The following is an 8,537-nucleotide window of genomic DNA, read 5'->3' on the forward strand; positions in this document are numbered from 1 at the left end:
CTTAAAATATAGAATTGTTCAAGTGAGTTATGGTAAGTGGTAACAAGAATTCTGTTCCCACCTGCCCACTGAACATCTGGGTTATAGGGTAGACACAAATTAGACTGTCACCTGTTTGTATTTTGGAAATCTGACTACATGTCTCCTGTGACGAGTGCTTTAGTGGCTTGTTGAAAATGTCAAGATATTGGAGTGAGTTAATGACTCTTTGATGTTTTTAATAATGTCAAGAAAAACAGGCTTCATCAAACAGTTAAACAGAGTTAGCATATGCTCCAAAAATTCCATTCCTAGATACTCTAAAAGAAATGAAAACATATGTTCACATAAAAATTGGACAAGAATGTTTATAGCAACATTATTCTTAATAGCCAAGAGGTGGAAACAACCCCAAAGTTCATCAACTGATGAATGGATAAACAAAGTGTGGTATGTGCCACAGTGAAGTAGTACTCAGCACTAAAATGAATTAATTAAATACTAATACATGCTACAAATATGGATGAACTGTGGAAACATTATGCTAAGTGAAAGAAGGCAGTCACAAACACCACATAGTGTATGATTCCATTTGTATATGAAATGTCCAGAAAAAGGAAATCTATAGAGGCAGAAAGTAGGTTGGTAGTTTCCAGGAGCTTGGAGGGATGGGAAGCCTGGGAGGTGAGGGAGTGGGGTTTCTTTTTGTGGGTAATAAAAATGTTCTAAAATGTATCATGGTGATATATGTACAACTGTTTGAGGATACTAAAAGCTACTAATCTGTACACTTTAAATGGGTGAATAATATGGCATGGAAATACCTCAATAAAGTTGTTGAAAAATACAGCCTGTAGCCTAAGCAGCAAGTGGAGGGGAAGAGCATATAGATTTGCAGAGAGGCCCTTCCTGCCAGGTGTCTGGCTTTGGTTACTCGTCCACAGAGCTGATGATGTGGACGAATCTGCTGTCAGGGCTGAGAGTTTGCTTTTCTTCCAGCAGGATAGGTACCTGCTGGAACCTATCCTGGTCAGAGACTGGTTTCCTATTTCCTTTTTTTTAAAAATTTTTTATTAATGTATGTACTTTTGACTGTGCTGGGTCTCCGTTGCTGTGCAGGCGTCCCCTAACTGCAGCGAAGCGGGGCTGCTTTTCTTTGCAATGCACAGGGCTTCTCATTGCAGTGGCTTCTGTCTTCGTGGAGCACAGACTCTAGGGCCCGCGGGCTTCGTAGTTGGTGCACATGGGCTCAAGAGTTGTGGCTCCCGGGCTCTAGACCACAGGCTTTTCAAAGAAGAATTCTTGTTGTAGCTTTCTGTTTCCCCGCAGGTGTTGAAATTTTGAGTATGTTGGAGGTAGTTGTATTTCTTTTAATAATTTATCCATAGATTGCTAGATAATGAGTCATATCTGGACCTGAAACCCTGTACTTTAAAGCATGAAGTGGTAACTACATGACTTTGGGCATCTCTTCTGGTGGGGGGAAGGATATGTGTATTTCATTTGTGGAAGAGGAATCTGTATTGTCACAGGAAGGATCTCCTTAAAGTGAATGTACAGAAATAAAATTGAGTATGTATGTCTGTGTGTGTGTGTGTATGTGTGTAGTATGCTGGGTAGCTTAGGGATGGAACATACCTTTTCAGTTTGGGAACAGCCTGACCGACATCTGGTGGGCATATGATATATGTCCCTCCACACTCTGATTGGTCTGAGGTGTGTCACGTATTAAAGCCAATTAGAATCATTTTTTTTGGTGAAATTTATTTGGGTTTTGGGGTGGATAAAATCCTTTCTCCTTGCATAATCTCAAGAAGCCTATAAAATTGCAGCTTCTGGGGATCATTTTTGATGCCATTATCAGGGAACTTGCCAGAGGACAAAGTTAACAGAGAGGAAAGTAAGCCCCAAAGAAGACAAAGGTCTGTGTGTGTTTTGTTAACTGTGGTGCCCCCAGCACTGTTAACAGTGTCCGGCACGTAGTAGGTGCTCAATAAATGTTGAATGAATAAAATCAGAACTGAAGAATAGGGGGAGAGGGAGGGAAGTGGCTGATGATATGGTTTGAGCTCCTCGTTCCTGTCGTGTCTAGAGTCAACTCTACCTCTCAACTTCCCAAGTACATTAGTCAATATATTCCCTTTATTCTGTTCATTGTGTGAGTGCGTGTAGAGTTGCTCAGCCGTGTCCAACTCTTTGTGAGTAGCCCACCAGGCTTCATCACCCATGGGATTTCCCAGGCAATAGAATTGGAGTGGTTGCCATTTCCTCCTCCAGGGGATCACCCTGACCCAGGGATCAAAGCCCTGTCTCTCATCTCTGCTGCATTACAGATGGATTCTTTACCACTGAGCCACCAGGGAAGCCCCATTCTGTTCATTAGTGTGGTAGATGATTGCAAATTGGCTCAGTTGGTAAAAGTTCAGCCCCATATTAACATGACTGTGTACCAGAGGCTGGAAAACTAAAGTCTGCATTACCCAGGTGCCTTTGCAGTGAGGATTTCTGCATATGATGTAGCATCCACCAGGTAGATGCATCTGAACAAGACCTGGAAGGCGGTTATGAGCTCTATGGAGAGGCTATTCCAGCAGCACAGCGGCAGAGCTATTTTGGTGCTTTTGCAGCAGCTTCAGCAGAAGCCCTGATGTCTAGTCAGTCATTGTTGATGGCAGGAACTCACTGGTCTGGTTGCTCCAGTGACCATGGCAGAGGCAGCATGGTCTTTTTTTTTTTTTTTTGGCTGTATTGGGTCTTCATTGTGGTGCATGGGCTTCTCTAGTTGTGGCACATGGGCTCAGTGGCCCTGGGGCATGTGAGATCTCAGTTCCCCTACCAGGGATCAAACCCATTCCCCCTGCATTGGAAGGCAGATTTTAAACCACTAGACCACCAGGGTTAGTCCCAGCGTGTCTTTATTTGTTAGAGGTGGTGCAGTAGCTGCAGCAGAACCTTTGCTGCGGGAGATTTCAGTCGTAGTTTCAGGTCCATCTTGTTACTACAAGTCTTTCAATCACCTTGTAGTAAACTAAGGCTGCTTGGGAAATCTCTCTCTGCTTTTACCAGCTAGAGTGAATTCAGTTGTCTACAACTGAACTCTGACCCATATAACTAATTTAAATTGATTTCCTGTCAAAGCAACTTCAAGAATTTAGATGACTTTGTAGAAATTCAGATGATAAAAACAACAAAGATACAGAAATAATTATACCGTGAGAAAACTTACAAGTATTTAAGCATATAAATATGGTATTTTCAGTGGAAAAATATCAAATTGGCCCCAGACCTCTATGCAGTACTAAATACCATAGAACAATAAAACTATATCCCTAGAAACTTGAGGGTGGGAATGCTGTCATTTATGTGTAATGTCAAAAGAATGGCATTCTCAGGTATAAAGATCTCAGAATTAGACCATCTATATGTCTTGTCTGAAAAATTTATTAAAGATGGGCTCTATCTTATTGAGAAATTCATCGAAACTAAAGCATTAAAAGATTGGGAATTAGTAGCAGAAAAAAACTGCTGTCATACAACAAACTAAATAAACATACAAGATAGCATTCATAAATATAGAACTGACTGCAAAACAAAAGCAATTGTGAAAGAAATATGTTTTTTATTTTTATAGGAACGTGTATCTGCTGGGTGGAGAAGGGAATGGCAACCCACTCCAGTATTCTTGCCTGGAGAATCCCATGGACAGAGGAGCCTGGCGTACTACAGTCCATGGGGTCGCAAAGAGCTGGACACGACTGAGTGACTAACACATACATACACATAACGGTTAGGGCTCTTTGCAAGCAACATAAATGAACTCTAAGCAAAGAAAGGAATTTGTCAGAGGGCTATGGGGGTAGCCGCAGAATCCAAACAGAAACTTAAGAATCTAGCATCTGAAATGATAGGAACTCAGGCAGGTCCAGAGATCCAGAAGGAACTAATTGACAATCTCAAGCCATTGCCACTAGGATGCCCTGTTACAACCAGTACTGGTTTTTGTCAGATGAAAGCAGAGTGCTTCTGGTTTATTTCCTAATTAGAATCTATCAATAGAAAAGACTATTTCCTAGCTCCAGAGCTATATACTAGCACTTTATGCGGTAGTATCTTGCCCCATACCTATGTTGATAGCACTTGGAACTAGAATCCACGTGATCATGCTAGCTGTAGTCTATTGTCATTCTTCAAGAATGTTTTGGGAAACTTTCAGCCTTCCCCCCCAGTAGGCTTTCCCTCACATATCATTGGCCAGAATGGCATCATATTACCATTCCTAAGTCAATTAATTCAAGGAGAATGGAATTAAATTTGGACTTACTTCGTCTAATTAAGATTCACCCTCGTGTACCTAGGAGGGGTTCAGTCTCCTTGAGACACACAGTTGTCTTACAACTTTAAAATAAAAAAGACATTGTGTTGAGTGAGTGAAAACAGCTGTTGGGTAGGCCACAAACAGTGGCCTTAACATCTGAAATTCCCCCAGGGCTATAGCATTGCTTTTGATTTTTTATTTTAAAAAGGAGAGGGAAACCAGTGTCTTCCATTTGGTTCTTCTAATCATAATAGTCAGGGGGAAAAGTCTGGGAATTTTTACCAGTTGTTGAGAATATTCTATTCAACACAAGAACTGTGCGAAAATCCACAGGGTTTAGAGTCTGACTGGATCAAATTTCATTTTTTTCCTGACACAGGTATGTCCATTCTGACAGGTAGGTTTCAATGGATTTCTGTGTGCCAGAAATTACTGTTAGCTCAAGCAAGTATCTAAATGGTTCCCAAAAGACTTTAATTATTTCTCTCATTCCAGACACAGTTATCCTACTAAATGGCCATTAAGAATATCCAGGAGGAATAGTCAAAGAATGAACTTTAGCTATCATCATATGGTACCTAGTTTCCCCATTAAGCAAGATGTTGTAGATTTGTGGATTCAGCTCTGGAAATTGGCTGAGGTCATGATTCTATTGTATTAGCTCAGGTCAGACAATTATTCAACACATCTCCAGTATTCTCATTGCACAAATCAAGTAAGACTTTAGTGGAGATGCCTTGCTCACATAGGCATGGTCGATTACCAAGCTGATGTTCCAGCACGTTATCAGTTCAGTTCAGTTGCTCAGTCGTGTCTGACTCTTTGCAACCCCATGAATCTCAGCACGCCAGGCCTCCCTGTCCATCACCAACTCCCAGAGTTTACTCAAACTCATGTCCATCGAGTTGGTGATGCCATTCAGCCATCTCGTCCTCTGTTGTCCCCTTCTCCTGCCCACAATCCCTCCCAGCATCAGGGTCTTTTCCAATGAGTCAACTCTTCGCATGAGGTGGTCAAAGTACTGGAGTTTCAGCTTCAGCATCAGTCCTTCCAATGAACGCCCAGGACTGATCTCCTTTAGGATGGACTGGTTGGATCTCCTTGCAGTCCAAGGGACTCTCAAGAGTCCTCTCGAACACCACAGTTGAAAAGCATCAATTCTTTAGCCCTCAGCTTTCTTCACAGTTCAACTCTCACATCCATACATGACCACTGGAAAAACCATAGCTTTGACTAGACGGACCTTTGTTGGCAAAGTAATGTCTCTGCTTTTTAATATGCTATCTAGGTTGGTCATAACTTTCCTTTCAAGGAGTAAGCATCTTTTAATTTCATGGCTGCAGTCACCATCTGCAGTGATTTTGGAGCCCCCACAAATGGTCATGCACAATTTGGCTCTGATTGTTGAGGGAGGCTGTCTCATGTCTACAATTCCAAGATTCTCCTTTCCTGGTTGAAACAATGGAACACATTTTAATTGCAACATTTCCCACCAGCAATTTCCAACATTCAGAACAGAGTGAAGCATTAAAAAAAAAATGTTGAAATTTCTTTTAACAGAGCAGATCTCAAGGTCTTGAGGAAGGGAGTAGTAATTACTGTCCTTCTTGGGGCAACAGTTGTGGGGTACACAAGCAGAACACTCACAATAGATCTAAACCTGCATTCCTATCTCAAGCAGTCTTTCATTTCCCTCCTGTATTTATGTCAAGCGGTTTTTGGCACCTTTGCTCTCTTTAATGAGGGCCAGTGTTGGAGCCTGATTTGTCTTATTTGACCCAGTTAGACACGCAGTGCTTGAGCCAGCCCTTTGCATGTGGCACTTCTGGTAAGTACATCCACATTGACCAGTTCAGCCCAATCTAAAATGATGTTTTACTCTTCTTGGTTGAATGCTTTCAAAATATATTCTCGCAGAAATTTCACCAATAGTTTCTTTAAAGTAGCAAATCACTGTAAGCCTTTTAATATTAAACAACAACAACAACAACCTTGCCTTGGCAGGAGAGTCCTGGCCAGATATCTGAGGCAGATGTTTTTGCCTCTTCGTGTTTGTTATGTGTTCACTGCAACATGGAGAATTGGAGGACTCATACTTAGAGTGACAGGAATGTCGTGGATGAAATCTGCCAAAAGCATTCCCCCTAAAACCATTTTCCAGTGATTCTCAAAAGGGTTGGGGGTAGGAAGTATCAAAATCACTTGAGGATTCTTTGCAAAATGTATGTACTTGCCCTTACCCCCGAGGACAAGTCAGGATGGTAGTTGAGGTTGAAAGAGGGAGGTCACGCCTGTTAAGAAAACTCTTTAGGGACTTCCCTAAAGGTCCAGTGGCCAAGAATTTGCCTTCCAATGTAGGAGACATGGGTTCAATCCCTGATCAGGGGTTAAGATCCCACAGGCCATGGGACAACAAAGCCTGCATGCCACAACAAGAAAGAAGCCCGTGTGTGCAAATATAAGATCCCCATGCCACAGCTGAGACCCGACACAGCCACATAAATAACTATATATGGGACCAAAAAAAGAAAAAGCTCTTTAGATTTTCTGATAGGCACCCTCCCACACTCACAATTGATAACCTCTAGAACCACTACAAACCCCCATCTTAACCATGATTATAGTATAAGGGGAGGGATAAAGCTACAGTTACTTTTATTTTTAATTTTTTGATATTTCTTTATTTGGTTGCACCAGGTCTTAGTTGCAGCATGTGGAATCTAGTCCCCTGACCAGGGATCAAACCTGGGCACCCTGCTTTGGGAGCTTAGAGTCTTAGCCACTGCACCACTTGGAAAGTCCTTACAGTTAATTGTAAGGAGGGTGACTCTGCTTACCTTGTGATAAATTGTGTTAATGTTTCCAGCTATTCTCTTCTCTATAACAGAGCAAATAAAGTTTACTTTCCCAGCCCATTTTCTGAGTCTGTCAGATGACTTGGATCAATGTCAGATGAGAGGAAGTGACCATATGTTACTTTGCTTTTCCTGATACCATGGGAAAAGGTACTTCTTTAGCCTGGTCCCCAGAATAAGAAGATCCATAGAATAGAGTTGCAGTCACTGATAGATACCATGAATAGTAAATAAATGTTTGGTTTTGGAAGAGGAGCTATAAAGATTTCAAGTTTGTTATTGTAGCAAATCTGACTAATATACATGAAATACATTTTTTTGAGGGGCAAGCACCTAGATGGGTTTGGCTAGATGTTTTGGATCTAAACTTCCTTATATAAGAGAGTGGGAAAGCTTTTTGATTTGGTAGAGGAAGGATTGGCGAGGGAAATTAAATGGAGAAAGTGGACATCTAAACAATGAAGCTAAATGATGGTGATCCAAGAATTGTTAAAGAGCTTTTAGGTCAGGTGCCTCTAACAAATAATTTTATATTGTTTCTGTTTTAGTTAAATATACTACATGTGACTCAGTAGTAAAAGAATCCGCCTGCAGTGCAGGAGATGCAGATTTGATGCCTGGGTCAGGAAGAGCCCTGGAGGAGGGCATGGCAACCCACTCCAGTATTCTTGCTGGGAGAATCCCATGGACAGAGGAGACTTGCGGGCTGCGGTCCATGGGGTTGCAAGGAGTCGGACATGACTGAAGCAACTGAGCGCATATGCATGCATGCTACATGTACACATGAGTGTGTTTTGGTGAAAATCTAAGAAAAGCATTGAATTCCACATTCAGGTTAACTGCCCAGAACAGAGAGGCAAGAAACAGCATCCAAGTCCATCCATCAGCTGATCCAATTGAGCAAAAACAGGAACTTGAAGTTTCAGGGGTCCACGGGAAGATAAACCTCCCTGGGAATTTGTTAAAGCTGTAAGGAAGGGTTTACTCCCACATGCCGTGTGATGGGCATCTGAAAAAATCTTTTCTAGATTTTAAAGCCTATATTTGAAAATTCTAAATCAATGTTAGTAGATCAATTGTAACTACACACGAAAATAATAATCCACACTGACAAGTAGTATTTGTCTCAGGAATCTAAGAGAGTTTCAATGTTATGGAGGTTATTAGAATATTTTAAGGAAAAAAATCACTTGATCACTTAATGACTATTAAATGATATCTGAAAATTAAATACTAATTTCTTTAAGGAAAAAACCTATTCAAAACATATAGTAGAAGAAAAACACTTCTTTACCATGATTTGAAAGAAATATTTTTAACTCTTATCATCATATTTTCTGGTGAGAAAATCCCCAATAACTTTTTTCTGGAAATTTTATCCAACACAA

This window comes from Cervus canadensis, chromosome 12, assembly GCF_019320065.1.
Source record: "Cervus canadensis isolate Bull #8, Minnesota chromosome 12, ASM1932006v1, whole genome shotgun sequence".
NCBI classification, from domain to species: Eukaryota; Metazoa; Chordata; class Mammalia; order Artiodactyla; family Cervidae; genus Cervus; species Cervus canadensis.